General features: G+C 32.9%; 1 protein-coding gene and 1 pseudogene across 1 annotated transcript in view; one reads left to right on the top strand and one right to left on the bottom strand.

Moving 5' to 3' along the window:
* Positions 1-18,404, top strand: part of LOC145296282 (uncharacterized) — a 143,911-nt gene that overhangs the window by 17,655 nt on the left and 107,852 nt on the right. The window lies entirely within an intron of this gene.
* LOC145296565 (5S ribosomal RNA) lies at positions 12,910-13,026 on the bottom strand (annotated as a pseudogene).

The following is an 18,404-nucleotide window of genomic DNA, read 5'->3' on the forward strand; positions in this document are numbered from 1 at the left end:
AATATATATATATATATATATATATATATATATATATATATATATATATATATATATGTAACCCTTGGTTCGTTCGTACTTAATAGTCTAAATAACTAAATAAATGATTGCTTCGACATTTTGGTATAATATGTTTACTGTATCCATGCGTGTTTTTATATCTCTTTTTAATTATAACATTATATTTAATTTTTCTATAATAAATAGGTGGTTTTCTTTGTACCGATAGACTATTTTTTTTTTATTATTTATGGACAATTATTTATCACCGCTTGCCGTCATGTGACCAGTGTTTCCAATTTAGCAGTTCTCCCGGTAGACCTGGAGATTTCGTTTGCAATATAGCGGGGAATTCTAGAAAATCTGGAGATATTTCGCACCCACACACCCGCAATATTGGATTAAAAAATAAAGAAAAGCGCTTGAAAATACTTTAAAACATCAAATAAACTCATTCATGTAAGTAAAAAAGTAGCATTTATTGCCTTTGGTAACAATTATTTATGGATTATTTTATTTGTTTTTCGCCTATTTTTCGGCTAACCATTCTTAAATCTCGCTATAATATCGATTATTCCAAGTACATTTTAAGGGGGGGGGCATTCCAACCTCCGTAGTTTAGTGTAAAATACGATCTAAGCATATGCTAACATTTCAGCGAAGTTTACCGTATTTATTTTTTAGCAAACAGAAAGTTTTCCACTTTATTTTATTTTTTTTTTTGCATAATTAATGATGGAAGTATGTTTTCTGTTTTTCTTAACATCTGTTGAAAAAAAATAATTTGTACAATCTCTTGAAAAAAAATCAAAATTTTCTCTAGTTTCATCTAACTATTTACAATGTTCATATGAATAATTCATCTGTTCTTTTTATAAAAATTCCGTTTTCAAAAAGAAACGTTTACTGCCAAATTTCTTTTAAAAAAGTGAAAGTTTTCCTGAAAAAAAAAACTTTCACAAATTTATGGTAAAAAAAATTTCATCAAATTTATGGTAAAAAAGTATTTGGGGGGGGGGGGAACAACAACTTTTATTAATAAAAAAATTACAAAAAATAATAAAGGTAAATAAACGAACAAAATGCAATTTTTCTTGAAGAATGCGTTCCATTTTAACAAACTGAGCCACAGCAACGCGTGGCCGGGGTACAGTTAGTATATATATATATATATATATATATATATATATATATATATATATATATATATATATATATACATTCTCTATGCTATAGGATGTAATAGACAGGGTCTAAATGAGCAAAGTATTGGAACCTTAAAGGGTATATCGAATCGATGTATGTATGTATATATGTATATATATATATATATATAAAGATAGATAGATAGATAATACATGTGCGTGTGTGTTTGTGTGTGTGTGTCTCTCTCTATATGTGTCTGTGTATCCTTACATATAGATAATTATATTGGCATTCTTATGCATGAAAACAAAGATAACTATGATGAAATAAAAATAATCATATATATATATATATATATATATATATATATATATATATATGAGTGTGTTTATATGTATGCGTCTATTTATATTTATACATATATATATGCATAAGCATACACACACACACGTGTGTATCTGTGGGTGATCTTTGTCGTTCGTTAATGTTTATGCTTGATCAAGAAACTGCAAACACAAGTAAGTTGAAAGGTTTTTTATTTCATTTTCTGGTCGATTTCCTTAAGAACAATTTACTCCCATCCCCCTATCCCCCACTCCCCCCCTCTCTCTCTCTCTCTCTCTTTCTCTCTCTCACACACACACGCACACACTCACACACACACACACACACACAAGCGATGAACCTTTCATCATCTTCGCTTATTACCTTTTCTACCATTAATTCTTTCCCTTCTCCTTCATTTATTGTCCTTTGCTAGTTATTTTTAACCTTCTTGCATTTCTTAATTCATTTGATTAACTGTGCCGGTTGTTGTCTCCTTTTCTAGTTCATCACATTTACTGGTGGTGCTGGTGGTGGTTGACTTCCATAACACCACCGTCGCTGCCTACCTTAACTCGACTATCACTCCCTCCACAACTAACAACAATGCCGCGCCCATCTCACCCCTTCGCCGCTGTCACAACCACAAGGACACCTACTTCAATTATTTCTAATTTCTAACACGTTCAATACTTGATAAAAAAAAATAGATAAAACAATGCGAGAATTTCATCCAACCATGAATATACATGGTTATGTGTAGTATAATGATCATATATATATATATATATATATATATATATATATAAAGTTCACACGTGCAAATAGAGAGAGGGAGAGAGAGAGAGAGGGAGACACACACACACGCATACATTTGGATCCAATACATATATAATCTTTATTATTACATGTGCATACACCAGACATATAGACGCGAACACTAATATATATATATATATATATATATATATATATATATATATATATATATATATATATATATATATATATATATATTGCAGGATACGTGTATCGGTATAGCCCGGAGAAAGTATGATACGAAGCCAGAAAATATTCGGAAAGATCCCCCTCCCTGAAAACAAATAAAACTACTATTGTTAGTGGGGGCCACTGCCACCACTAGGTAATAGCAGGTACTGGCTTCCGTGGTCCAAATAAAATCATCTGGCTTTCACTGTCCGGCATAGTCTGGCAGTGGCAGCTCGCAGAAGCCACTGACTGTAATTATTATCAGTGGTGCTTACTGGCGATTAATGCGGGTTTGAGGCTATTACTTGCGGGTACTGGCAGATACTAGCGGATACTGGCCTGCACTGGTGGGAAACGTATCCACATGTCTAAGGCTAAGTCAAATAGAGAATGATATGCTTCTTCTCGGCATCAGTTACACGATGCACATAACAATGACGTCCGAATTCCTTCTAACTATTATGGTATTTGCATGTCTCTCCAGTGAAAACCATGTGATGATACCACACATTTTCGAAAAGAGACTTGGATACAATGCAGATGTTTATACTGAGTTTCTGTCTTGTATTCAAATGTTGAGTTGAAATGTTGGCTGTGAGATTACTTATACATGGATAGTTAAACTCAGCTCCAGATTACACTTTAAGAAAAACATAGAATTGGCTGTCTATGAATATTCGTGACTTCATCTACGTCCCATCTGCACATTTCGCCTGATTACAACCTCATAGACTGTTAAGGATAGAACACAGTTGAGATCAACCGTTTATAATACAACCGCTAATAGAGAGAACTGCCCTTTCAATAATAGCGATGAGGTGATACACACTACGTTTTTCAGTTTGTGTTTCTAATTACCTCTCCACTCCTTGAATGCTTGAAATACCGCCAGGAGTAGAATTACCTCGTTGTTGAGAACTATTGTTTGATTGTGAGGTCCTTCCACACAAGAAAAAAAAACTTAAACCATCACATTTATTGAGATAGTATTTAGATTCACCATATGAATTACCTGAAAACGAGAGGTGAATACTAATCTGGACTGAAATTCTGAGCATACAGAGTTCAAACCCTGTCAGTTCCACGGTAGCACTTTAACATGGTTCAGCCTGTAAATACCTGATTCTAAAAATATTCATGAAAAACAAAACCAACAGCGGAATTAATTGGTAAAAAAAAGGTTCTTGTATAAGGAGACTGTCTGTACTCCTAAGCGTTCCTGTACTCTTAATTTTTTCTTAGAATATGTACGATATATATATATATGTGTGTGTGTGTGTGTGTGTGTGTGTGTGTGTGTGTGTGTGTGTAGAAATCGACATTGATGGCTGCACGGACGTTACACTGAAAAAAGTTTTTCTTCGTTGAATTAACGGTCCATTTGAGGAAAATTTTGACTGACCACATAGATAAGTTGAAAGATATGAAGATCTACGAGAAGAATTATCAGAAATGTCTGGAAAATTTTCTATCAAAGTCGGATACCGAGATTTTATTACGAGCTCAACCTCCACGTTCTTTAATAATCTTGGTCTTTCTCAGTCAGACAAAAAAAAAATACACAAAGAAAATACAAAACAAGGTTCTACCCGCATCATCGTGGATATTGGAATCCTACAGATTGATAACAATCAAACAAAGTCTAGTAGTATCGTGAGATAATAGATAGATAGAGAGGGAGAGAGAGAGAGGGGGAGAGAGAGGGGGAGAGAGAGATGCGCAGATCGTGATGTTAAAATCACATGATCACTCTCGGCCTTCTTGAATGACATTTACAATTTTACATAAATGTTAATTTCAACTATATTCTCACCGCGGTTCACGTTGGCTGAGCGGTCTGCTCCTTGCTAAGAAAGTCAGACAGCTTCTTGGCCTGGTTTGAATCTCCAGACCGGCAGTAATTTTGACTCCTTGCACTGATGATTCACAAAAGGGTGAAACACTAGTGTCTTTAGGTATTAAAAAAATTATTATATATATGTGTGTGTGCGCGTGTGTATGTGCATGTGTGTGTGTGCGTGCGTTTCAAAAAATAATGAAGCGATTAAAGAAAATCGTGAGTTGTGGATCATTAGGCTTATGCATCTATTGATGACACACAAAATCATAGCGATAAGTGATTAATTGTTGATTTGGATTTGATTTTCTAGTATTGTTGTCCTTGGCGGCATATCAACCTTTTTGAGTTGTCTAATGCCAAAAGACATAAACTACAATAAATGATTAATTATAAACGAGACGTGGAGGTGCTGAAATTGATACCGACTTTGACTGACGACTTGAGTTCAAATTCAGTCACTTTCATAGAACCACTTTCGCCGTGGATGTTGGAAACATTCATGTGGCTTCTACTCTGTGTAAGTACCTGGTTCCAAAACCCAATCATGAAAACCAAACGCTAACAAGAAAATCAATTCGATCCAAAAAAAGTCGTACCATATTTATTTATATGCAGTTACTTTTTCTTTTTATTATGAGAATAATTTATGTACTCCTAAAATTTTCTGTACTCCTACAATTTCCTGTACTCCTAAATAAAAACTATATCTTGGCCTACTTTGCTATTGAGCACTCTTGCATTAACCTCGTAAAACCTTCATTGGTTGGTTTACCTCTGGAAAATATTAACCTGGAATTATCTATCTACCTACACACACGCACACACACACACACACACACACACACACACACACACACACATATATATATATATATATATATATATATATATATATAGAGAGAGAGAGAGAGAGAGAGAGAGAGAGAGAAATATATATATATATATATATAGACAGATAGATAGATAGATGTTCATCGATAAAATGAAGAAAGTAGAGGTGAGTTCGCTGCTTGTATTAGTGAAATAAGAAATTGTATATTTTTATTTATGTATTATACTTGTATTTTGTGTCTGATGATTAGTTATTTTGGAATATCTTTTAACGAAATAATGTTTAAGCTTGTCCAAATGGTTATTAAACGATTGTAACACTGAAGAAATCAATCGCATAATAAACATGTTATAATATATATTTTTGTCTTGGTTATTGCGAAATTATAATATATATGCTCGATTAATAATACTAGTAAACTTTGAGCTTAATTAACTGGGTCAATTAATATTGATTCTGGTTTAATTAATACATGAACATTACCGGAATGTAATACATAAATTTTGTGTTAAAAATTGTCTATACATATACAATGCTTGGGTGTGTATAAATGCATGCAAAAATGTTGAAATTATGTAATTGTGGCACAACTCTTTGTTTTAGTTACTTCTATATAATTACTATATATATATATATATATATATATATATATGTATGTATGTATGTGTGTGATATATATATATATATATATATATATATATATATATATATATATGAGAGAGAGAGAGAAAGGGAGAGATTATCATTAAAATAAGTAAACGACGATATAAAAATATATACTAATGTATATAGATTTATTCGTTCATTGTTAAGAAGCCGTCTCCAACAAGCAAACTCTTATTTGTTTAAACTAAAGATGTCTACTCTACTGCTAGCTAAGAACTTTCTCTCGTTGTAATTTTTCTTTTATCCTCGTATTTTTATTTTATTTTTCACTTTTTTTATACATACCTTTTATATTTATTTTTTATTCTTTTATATTTAACTAGCGAGGATACCCGGTGTTGCCCGGTTGTGGTGAGTTGTGAGGGAGATAAATCAAAACAAAATGGAAAATAAAGAACAAGCGAATGTAATAACCCTGTTTAAATATTATAACTTTGTTTTTTAATCCAAAAAAAAAACAGCGAACGTGATGCAAAGTGAAGAATAATTGAACGAAAAAGAAATGGCATAAATAGTCCTGTTTAAATGTTAAAACTCCTTTAAAAACTCGGCAAAACAAAACCCAAAAAACAGCAAACGTGATGTTAAAAAATTAAAAAAAAAAAAAACGAACGTAAAAATGGCAATATTAAAACTTTAAAAATAAATAAATATATATATATATATATATATATATATATATATATATATATATATATATGATATCTAGGCTTAAACGTGCAATCTTAAGATAACGACGCTGACACTATAACGACTGGTCTATGATCACGCTGGCGAAGTTAGGTCGTTTTTTGTACATTTAAACCAATTCAAGAGAGAGCGTTTTTTGCGCATGTGTGTTTGGATAAATTGTCATAAAGGAACGATTTTTAGGTACCTCTCCCTATATAATAGTGCCCTGTTGAAGGTGAAAGAACTAATGTTTTTAGCAAAGTTTTCGATAGTTGTCGTCCGAAGAGTCGCGCTTCAAAGTGATACCAATTTCGTGAAAATCCATCACCTCTGTGGAAAGTTTTAGACATGCATACATACATACATACATACATACATACATACATACATACATTTAAACAATGTTTTGCTATTTATATTATAGATAATTTTGTACTTCTTAAACCTTTATTATCTTTTTATAATTTTATACTATTTTATATTTTTTTATCCCTTAATTCATTTGTATTTTCATTCTCTATCTTATTCATTTAAATATTTTATATTTTATCTTTTAATAATTAATCATTTTACCTTTACCTTTTATTATAATCATCATTTCTAATAATTTATACTTCATTTAAATACAAAGTTGTAATTCCAATAGCCTTACTAATATATATGGACAAAGCATAAGTCCCCAATTTCAAGTAAACTCTTTTCATAGCTATAACCCATAAATACATACGATTAAATAATCCTCTTTCAATCTCTTCTCTTATATTCTTCCCGAGAATATAGACTTGCATAAATACACACATACTGAATCTACCATGAGATACGTGGTATACACCTACCTTAATTTTTTCCTCCTCTATCACAGAGATCACTTTAGTTTCCCCATTTCCTCACAAAACTGTTTCAATATATTACCATTCTCCTCTAATTGCACAATTATTCCGCCCCGAATGTGGATATCGCTAGACGCCGCATTTCTATTATTTTACCTAGCATTTACTCTCCCCTTCTGAGGAGAAGCATTAGGCTTCGAAATACCATGGTATAAAGAGTTTTACTTATCCTACACCCCAAATTGATATATCACCCTTATTCAATAAACGAATAAACATATATATATACTAAGATATATTTTTATATTGTTTTAATTTTGTTTTATTGATATTCTATATGTCATCCAAAGAAATTTGTTGAGTTTTGCATTATCGCAATGAGTCTTTTAAAGAATCGATTCTATTCTAATTTTTAACTCCCTATATATAAATATGTATATATATATATATATATATATATAAAGAGAGAGAGAGAGAGAGAGGGGGGACTGAGAGAGAGAACAGAGAGGGAAAGATAGAGAGATAAATATATAGCTACATAGATGCATAGATATATATCTATATCTATATCTATATATGTATATATATACATGTATATATACATATATATATATATATATATATATATATATATATATATATATATATATATATATATATAGTGATGATCATATTTATTGGCACGGTAAAATAAAAGTTAAATTTTGTCTAATAAATTCTAAAAAAGGGATTAAATTAAAGAAAATAACAAAGTATATTATGTATTTTTAACTGGCCTTTCCGATGCAGCAATCGGATTTTAGAAAAAATAAATAACAAAGGAACAACAAACATAATTGCAAAAAACCCTTGTTCAAAATTATTGGCGCGGCTTTGTTTTTCTTTTAGTATCAGTATAATATCAATCAATTTCCGGTTTACGTGCTTTCTGAACTTTTTTATAGCCATATTATGCTTGTTTAACGCTAATTCAGTGAATAATTTTTTTCAGATAATTTTTAGATAGCGATTTATTTAAACTATTATAAGTGACTAAATTATAATTTTCAATCGCCATGGTTAAAACTAAGGAACACAGCGAAGACGTCAGGAAGTTTGTTGTAGCATGCCATACCAATGGGGAGGGCTATGATAAGATTTCAAAGAAGCTAAACCTTCCCAAATCCACTGTTAGAGCCATAATAAACAAGTTCAAATCGCAAGGCCACGTTATGAGTTTAGAGGGTAGAGGGAGAAAAAGGATTCTTTCCCCAAGAGATGAACGGAAAATTGTTCGACAACTAAAACAAAACCCAAGGATCTCTGTTGGGGAGATTGTTGATGAACAGAGCACCTCTGGAGTGAATGTATCTCGACATACAGTTGGTAGAGTTTTGAAGAGAGCTGGTTTAAAAGCATGTCGTCCGAGAAAGACTCCCTTATTGAAGCCTATGCACCTGAAAGCAAGGCTAGCCTTTGCAAAACGTCATATTGATAAAGATGTTGCATTCTGGAAACGTGTTCTATGGACTGACGAAACGAAAATAGAGTTATTTGGCCATAATAAAGTGTCTTATATTTACAGAAAATCTGGCGAAGCTTTCCTGCCTAAGAACACCATACCCACAGTGAAGCACGGTGGAGGCAGTTTGATGTTTTGGGGATCCTTTGCTGCCTCTGGACCAGGGCGACTTGTTAAGGTCACAGGTAGCATGAAAAAGGAAGATTATGTTAAAATATTGGATGAAAACCTGAAAGACTCTGCTAAAGAGCTCTCACTTGGTCGTCGTTGGTGGTTCATGCAAGATAATGACCCAAAGCATTCGGCTAAACTGACTAAGAAATGGCTTGAGGACAATCATATTAATGTTTTGGAGTGGCCATCACAAAGCCCAGACCTTAATCCAATTGAAAATCTATGGAGAACATTAAAATTGAGGGTAATGCAAAGGAAGCCTAAGAATCTTATTCAATTGGAGGATTATTGTCAGGAAGAGTGGGCTAAAATTACTACTGAAGAGTGCAACAACTTGGTTGTAAACTATGAAAAGCGACTGAGGAAGGTAATCAAGGCAAAAGGCTATACAATTGATTATTAAATAAATTGTGCCAATAATTTTGAACAAGGGTTTTTTCCAATTATGTTTGTTGTTCCTTTGTTATTTATTTTTTCTAAAATCCGATTGCTGCATCGGAAAGGCCAGTTAAAAATACATAATATACTTTGTTATTTTCTTTAATTTAATCCCTTTTTTAGAATTTATTAGACAAAATTTAACTTTTATTTTACCGTGCCAATAAATATGATCATCACTGTATATATATATATATATATATATATATATATATATATATATATATATATATATATATATATATATATATATATATATATATATATATATGCTTGAGGATTGGTTTGCTCTGTTGAAAGAAACGATTTATTAAGTCGCCTGACGACGATTTCTGGTTTTAACCGACCATTAAACATGTAAATTTGTTTAACTAAATAAGTATATACATTGGTCTTTTATTTATTGAGCACTCTTAATAACCTCGTTAAATTCATTGGTTATCGCTCTTTAATATCTTTAACCTTGTATATATATATATATATATATATATATATATATATATATGTATGTATGTATGCATATATATGTGTGTGTGTGTGTGTGTGTGTGTGTGTGTGTAAATATTTGATTTGTTGTAAAAAAATAAAAATGGAAGGTTATCGAAAGAAGTCACGACTTTAGGTTCGTTCATAATCAGTACATTCGAAAAGAAGATTGATTAAAAGAAACAGGGAATAGCTGAAGAACGGAACAAATTACTCCCCCTTCCTTCCCTCCAAAAAATGAAGGGACCGTAAAATACAAACGAAATAAACCTCTTATTTGAGCATTTTCTAATTAATGCCGGTGTTTTTCTTTGTCGGAAAATAATGCACGTATGTATTACCTTTTAGAATCTTGTTTTTTTTTTTATGGAAATGGATGTTTTTATTCTTTTTTCTGGTGACCTTTTTTTCTTGTTTCTACTCACGAGAAAGAAACGTAATGAAATTAAAGAAACATATTATAACCACAGTGTTTGGAAATTTTCATTTGGGATGACATGCCATTTTTATTTATCATGAAGGATTCGAAAAAGAAAAACATATATATATATATATATATATATATATATATATATATATATATGAGGGGGAGGTGTATATATTTGTATGTTTATCTTTATATACATGCCTATGTATGTGTATATATATATATATATATATATATATATATACAAAACATATATATGTTATGTACATATATATGCGCGTGTGTAAGCTTAAGTAGGTATATGTGTACGTATATCCACACATACACACACACACATGCACACACACCCACACACACAGACACACAGACACACACACATATATATATATATATATATATATATATATATATGTGTGTGTGTGTGTGTGTGTGTGTGTGTGTGTGTGTGTGTGTGTGTGTATAAATGGTGTCCTTTTGTTTGAAAATTATTATTTCTCTTTCTCTCTCTCTCTCTCTCTCTCTCTCTGTCTCTCTCTGTCTCTGTCTCTGTCTCTCTCTCTCTCTCTCTCTCTCTCTCTCTTTCTCTTCTGATTAGAAAGGAAAATCTGAATTTTTTTTCAGGAAAACCATTTTTATTTTATTTACCTGTGATATATATTTCTCTTTCTGTTTCCGCATTTTACAGTCTTGCATTTCAGCTGATGTTTGATTGGATGTTCTTTTATTTGTAACAAACCAAGCCACACCTTTATAGGAATTCTGTAGCACCTTGCATATAATTTTAACTCAATAAAAACCTTACAGATTCATTAATATAAATCACTTCAACTGACTTTCTAACCATACCCACATTTAGATACGCGCACACCCACACTCCCACATATAAATATATATATACATACATTGTATATATATATAAATATATATATATATGTGTGTGTGTGTGTGTGTGTGTGTGTGTGTGTGTGTGTGTGTAGGTAGGTTATTTGTTTATAGGTGTGAAGGCTTTGTGTTGAACCAACCACCCTTTTTGGTATTACTGCTAAACTTTATCAGTACAGATGACTACTACTCTTATGTAAAAACCTGCTCTCTACTGTATGCTCTGTTCTGTGGCAGTCATTTGCACCGACGGAGGTTAGCAGTATTACCAAAAAGTGTGGTTGGTTCTACAGAAAGCCTTTACAACTCTAAACAAATCATCTGTATGGATTTCCGAGCAAGTTAGGTGTTGTGACGGAAGCTCATATGTTGAAATCGACGGGAGAGTTCCACACACACACACACACACACACACACACACACACACACACACACATATATATATATATATATATATATATATATATATGTACACACACACATATATATATGTACACACACACACACACACACACATATATATATATATATATATATATATATATATATATATATATATATATATATATATATATATATAGTTAGTTAGTTATAAAATATATGTAGCGATTAAGCTACACTGAATATTCCGCGAATCATCCACTCTAGGATTCTTCAGGCTTATGCATAAGCCTAAAGAATCCTAGAGTGGATGAAACGCGGATTATTCTGTGTAGCTTAAGCGCCATATATATTTTATAACTAACTAACTAGCTCTACCTACGTATTGAGCACTTTTGAAGTAAATACTAAAAGTTTACGCATAAATTTATACCTTCGTATAAAGTAATTTTATGTGAGTAAATGAAGTAGTTATATATATATATATATAAGGCACTTTGTCTCTGGACTCAGAAACTACTCGACCGAATGTTTTTGGGAATTTCACACAAGTGTACTTCATGTGTCTGCTGGGAGTGTTCTTAGATAGGTCATGGTATGGAAATGTCCCAATAAGTATCGGAAATCAATAATAAAAAAAATCTGATTAAAGTAGGAACAGTCTTATTTGGACCAAAACATCACAAGGGGATTTGAGAAGTTTTATTACCGTACAAGCAAAAGGGCATGACAAATAAAACCAACAGTTGGTTCTTGGATAAAACAGGGGCACGTTCGAAACGAATGTTTCCGCTTAGATCATAACTGAAGCATGATACTTGACTTTTGCACTTTAAGCTTTAATTGAATCCATTATATTAAAAATAAGTTTATAAAAGCAACAGTAAGTTCTCTACAGAACAACATAGACTACAGTGTATTGTGGACCAAGTCATTGTGGGGGGGGGCATGTGAAGCTTCTTCCGGTGCACTACTGTGGGTCCCCAACTAGAGAAAGCAATCAATCAATTTGATTGAAAAATGGGCAATTTCGCCGATTTCGATGACATTAAAAATATTGAAAGCGTGAAATATTCGTTGATCCTCGTTCAATTTCAGGCAACGTCAGGTTTCCCTGCTAGTATGTGCATATAAAAAAAAGGGCTCTTTCAGTCTTCAACAGACTATTGTTACCCACGAAGGGGTGCCTGCGCGTGAAAGTCTTATTGACAGGAGGTGCGCAATCTCCAACCACACCTCTCCTGAGTCGATATTGTTAAATACCAGTGGCAAGTGAAGTGTACAAGACGACTAAAAACAAATGCCGAGATAAGCGGAGAGCACATACAGCACCTAGAATTCTCAAACGGTCACCCATCTGGTACTAACCAGGCTCAACGTTGCTTAACTTCGGTGATCTGACCAGAACCGGTGCGTCAACGCGATTATGCCGTACGCAGTATGTGCATATATATACAGGATAATTGAAAAGTAACATCCTATTATTAAGTGCTTGTAATTCATTACGGAAATATATTTCTTACAATAAATGAATATAATAAGAAAGTGTATAGCATGGAGTTTTATTTAGAATTCAATGTGGGTGTCAGCATTCGCCGCTCAAGATTCCTGGCAACAGCATCAACTGATTTCGCAAGAAATTTGTATTTTCTTTTTTCTTTTTTTACTCGTGAGTCAACACTTATCAAGGCTAAAAACACAATTGAAGATGAAATTTAACAAAATGCATATATTGACATCTGAATGATGATGAATACAATGAGAGGATTTTAAATCTGCGCATATCACCAACTCGAAACGCACAGAAAACAGCTTTTTTTCCATAAAAATATCACGCATGAAATGTAAATACTAAAGGAAAAAATAAAGAGGACACCTTACACCCCCCCCCCGATTCATTTCTTGTAAGAATTCTTTTTAAGCAAGAAATTCCAAGTACTGTGTAACCCAGATATAAGAGACTAGAATATAAGCAAAACGGATATAAGAGAGATTTTCTATGATCCCAAATTAGAGCCTGTGTTCATGTATAGTATAACTCGGATATAAGAATCCCCGGATATAAGAACGGTGGGGGAGTCTCTTATATCCGGGTTACATTGTATAGGGAGTTACTTTCCAATCATCCTGTGTATGTTAGGGTGAGATGCATAGTGGCCATTAAAAGTATTGGGTATAATAATTTTAGAGTTTTTTCTAAAAAGAAATAATAACTTTTATTAGAGCTACCCACTTACTCCCTCATATGAATATAGCAAATGCTTAACATATCCTTGTCCCGGGTACAAAACCTTATTGCCTCAAACACCCTTAGATAAGGTGTTCCTCTCCATCGCTGTGATATCCATTTTTTCCAGCGCTTTCTGTCTTTTCTCTCTGCCTTTTTTTATTTGGAAACCTCATCAACTACTCAAAATCTTTCTACGCAGAAGCATCTCAGGCATGACACAAAACCGAAGCCACTGCTGAGGTCTTAATTTGGGACTTTTGGGGAGTGTAAATTTTCTCTTTAAATGTTTTTACTTCCAGTCTTGGGCACGTTGTGCAATGGGGAAAAAGGTGACTGGTAAATTTTAATCCAGCTAAAACTAAGCTTCTCTTTTTTCATCATAATCATTCTGACCCCTTATCTTGCCCCAATTGAAATGAATGGCTCTCGTTTTGGGGAAGCATCATGTCTTCACAAGCTTCTGAGTCTGACCTTCACTCCTGATCTGAAACGGAACACATACATCAAATCTGTTGTCAAGATTGTTGGAAAAATGGTTGGATCATTCTACTTCTCCAGTAAGTATCTCACTGTCAATGCAATCCTCTATGTGTATAAGAGTCAACTACATCCTAAAATGGAGCACTGTTACCATATCTGTGCAGGAGCTGCTCGGCACGCCCTATCCTGCTTTTATACTATTCTAAAACCGGTTTCAAAACCTAATGGGTGATGCCCTTTTTTCTTCCCTGCAAGAATAGACCTTGCGAGACGTTGCGAGCCTGACTCTGCTCAATTGTTATTTTCATGATAAGTGCACATCTGAGCTCCATTTTATATGGCATCCTTGCCAAACTTTCACAAAAAGCACTCAACTAGCTACAACCACTATCAACAATCCCTCCCACTCTCTATTTGTACCTAAATCTAGATACAGATACCACAAACAAAGCTTTCTTTTCTACAACTGCCCGATCGTGGAACACTGTTTTGCTGGCCTGCTTCCCTGCTGACTACAGTATGGTAGCCTGCAAGTTTAATATAAACAAATTATTGTTGAACCGTCTATTATCGATTACTACACTACCACCTTACATCCATTCTTATCTTCGAGCGGCCTTCAGGTCTCGATAAGTGGTAACTCTTTTGTAAAAAAAAAAAACAAGTTCCACTGGAGTTGTAGTACCAGACAAGGTTACGCTTATTTGCTAAATAAAACAGAAGAAATGATCTCTCACTATATTGCGAAATCAGTTTTGTACTATATCGTGGCAGGATACTCTGAGCTGCAACTTCACAGATGTAGCAGCTATAATCCATTGTTGGACATATTTAAGTTATGTGGGCAGAGGATTGCATCGGGGAGGGGGGGGTCAGGTACTTTCTGGAGTGGTAGAATTTTTCCACCAATCTTTACAACAGATCGGATGTATATCCTCCATTTTCCATCTTTTTTTTACATAGGCATCACCACTTATCAAGCCCAGAAGCCACTCGAGAATAAGGGTTAAAGAATGTACAGTAGTCAATTGAACAATATAGTAATTGTTAGTAATGGAAATTCAGTAAATTTGTTAAATTAAGTGGAACGGCTCATCAAGACAAGAAATTCATTTCAACTGGAAACCAACTGAAGACGATGAAGACATTTCTTTTTTTTTTTTTTTTGTTAAGGGATAATAGTCTTTAAAGCCGATGAATACATGCTTTTTTTTTTCAAAAGGACAAGCAAGAAAAATGTTTTAAATCAATGAAGATGTGTGTTTTACAGGACAGGATATATATGCAAATGTCCAAATAAGGAACATACAAAATGCTTGGAACCAACGAATACATGTTATTTTAAAGTACAGATGATACAAATGTTTGGAGCCAATGATAGTTGATAGAAATGTTTGAAAACCTGTGTTTTATTTGTCTACAGACATGACAATATATACACATTTGTCTTTGTCATCAAGTGGAAAAAAAATTGAAGGAAATATTGAATAAAAAAAATTATTTCTGTAAAATTCAACATATACTGATAATTACAGGAAGAAAGTTTTGTTGGTAGAATAAAACGGCATAATAAACTGAAGAAGATTAAAAATTGAAAGAAAATCAAGACGTAAATGATGAGAAAGGCGGAAATGATGATAACGAGGAAATACGAATCAACTAAGAAAAAAAAAGGTTTCTGAATTTTTGATATAAGGATTGCCTATTCGTATTATTTGGATTCATTGCGCTACTGTTCTCATCTTGATTGTGATTTTCACAACGTTGAAGGTTCAATCCTTAGTGTGGGCGACCGAAAAATACAATTGCGAATTATGGCTGACGGAACAAGAGCACGCTACCCCCGTGAAGTAAATAAAGGGTTTTGCTAAGAATTCCGTCCAAATCCCCGAGTTCGGCAAAAACATTCCCGAGTTCGAAAAGATACACCTGAAGAAGATCGGAGGTTACATCGACTGATACGTTGTGAAAATCACGCTCAAGATGAGAACAGTAGTCCGATGAATCCAAATAATACGAATAAGAAAGAGAACAAAAATATTGATTGAAACAAATTTGTAAGGAAAATGGAGGAAAAATATTAAATTTTTTCAAGTGAAAGACGAAAATTTAAAGTGGAATAAAACAAGGGGGGGGGGAAATTGAATGACAAAAAACATAATGCAGGACAATTGTTGAAAATATTTGAAGCCACATAATTTAAATTATTGTTCACATTTATTAAAACATATTACAGTTACCTATCTCTCTATATATACTGTCGCCTAGGTGGTCGAGTTTCAATCCTGGCTTTAGGTAGTTGCTTGTGTAGCCACACGAATGAGCTGTGATATAGAGAAACAGTACTGTATGTGAATGACTATATATTCCAGGTTGGAAATATTTAAAAGATTAGAATCATTGACTTTCAACAAGTGCCATTAATAGTGCTCAATCAAAGAGAGCAAATTTATATATTTTGTTTTCTTTATGGAAATATAGTCATATCTTGCTATGTGTAGCATGGTATAGCAAAATATTTCCTCCTAAAATCAAACAAGTTTTTCAACTTTTTTAATTTTCAAATTTTTTCTTGCCTGATGAAATCAATAATGTTTGAAACGGTCCGCACATCGTAGCAAGATATGACTATATTTACATAAAGAAAATCAAAATTTTCTATACAGTAAAACTCCATTAATTTGAACTTCCTCTCATTTGGACTTGCTCTCATTTGGACTTGCTCTCATTTGAACTTCTTCTAAACCTGGACTTTCTCTAAACTTGAACTGTCACGTCATTGAAATTGTATTAGCATATTTGATGCGGCGTTGCAGTAAAACTGTTTACATGGTTTAGTCAGATATTGCGCAGAAATGTTAATATTGGTACTATGTAATTAATGTGGATTAGCTATTGATAATGAAATTACACTAACAGTATTTTTTTTTCAGATTGCTATATTTAAAATAGTGTAAAACAACCCATCACAATGGCTTGCAACTCTAAAATCAGAGAATACATCTGGTCCAGAAAAAATCTTGAAACCAAACGGTTACCGACCAACCACGCTTTTCTTAAATCACTTAATGTAAATGATGTTGAAATGTGGTGCAACAAGATGAGGAAACTACTGATCAATATCCTGAAGGCAGTAATGGTGATGAAAATAGCGACAGCTCCCATTATCTTGACCCTAATGTAAATAACCAAGAACACTCTGATGAAGCAATATCATGGGATGATACAGAAAAGTCTATGGAGACGGTTATAAAATTTCTAGAAAAAAGTCCTTACTTTAGTGACAACTATGTTTTGCAAGCAATGTCACTCCGAAGAGATATAATCATAAAGAAGTTAAAGAACCAAGAAATTGTATATTTTCGTGATCGCTTACGGAATACAATGGCAGTGCCCAAGAGCTCAATCGATGAAAACAGAAACTGCAATGAGACTCATTCAATGAATAACTAAAAAAAAAACTGTATTTTACATAAATGTATGATTTCTGTAGATGATAACTTGGGTAATAAATACCTAACAAGTAAGAGTAGATTTAATTTATTTTCAATGTTTTTGTTCCTGGTAATAATATTTAACAATTCTTACTTGTAATATATCGTAAACTCAACTTAATATATACTTGAAGTATCATATAGCAATGAATTTCATTTACTATTTCTTAATTCTTAGAAAATTAAAGTAAACTGCAGCACATTTTTTTTCACGAAATGAGTGTCGTTCTAAATCTAAAGGCACCTACTTTTTTAACTAAAACAGTTAAAGAGCTAAAAAGACGGGAGTGGTATCAATAAAATGAGCGACCTTTAGTGGTCCAGAATTTGTTTTTCTGCACAGTAACCACCATCCTCAATGCACTTTTGTCGGAAATTCAATGATGCATCTTTGCTTCTGGCACACGTCTATGACCGGGGTTGCTTTCTTAGAGGCCCACCCTGTCAATATCTGCAAGAGAGATATTGAACTTTCAGGTTATAAATGCATAAGTTCAGTCATACTAACAATGAAATTTGCAACTCCCCCTCTCTGATCCATTCGGAAGGAATAAAAAATAATAGGCATTACTTTCGGAACGCCTTTGTATATGTATCATAGAAATAACACG

This window comes from Euprymna scolopes, chromosome 16, assembly GCF_053919585.1.
Source record: "Euprymna scolopes isolate OS-2025 chromosome 16, ASM5391958v1, whole genome shotgun sequence".
Classification (NCBI taxonomy): Eukaryota; Metazoa; Mollusca; class Cephalopoda; order Sepiida; family Sepiolidae; genus Euprymna; species Euprymna scolopes.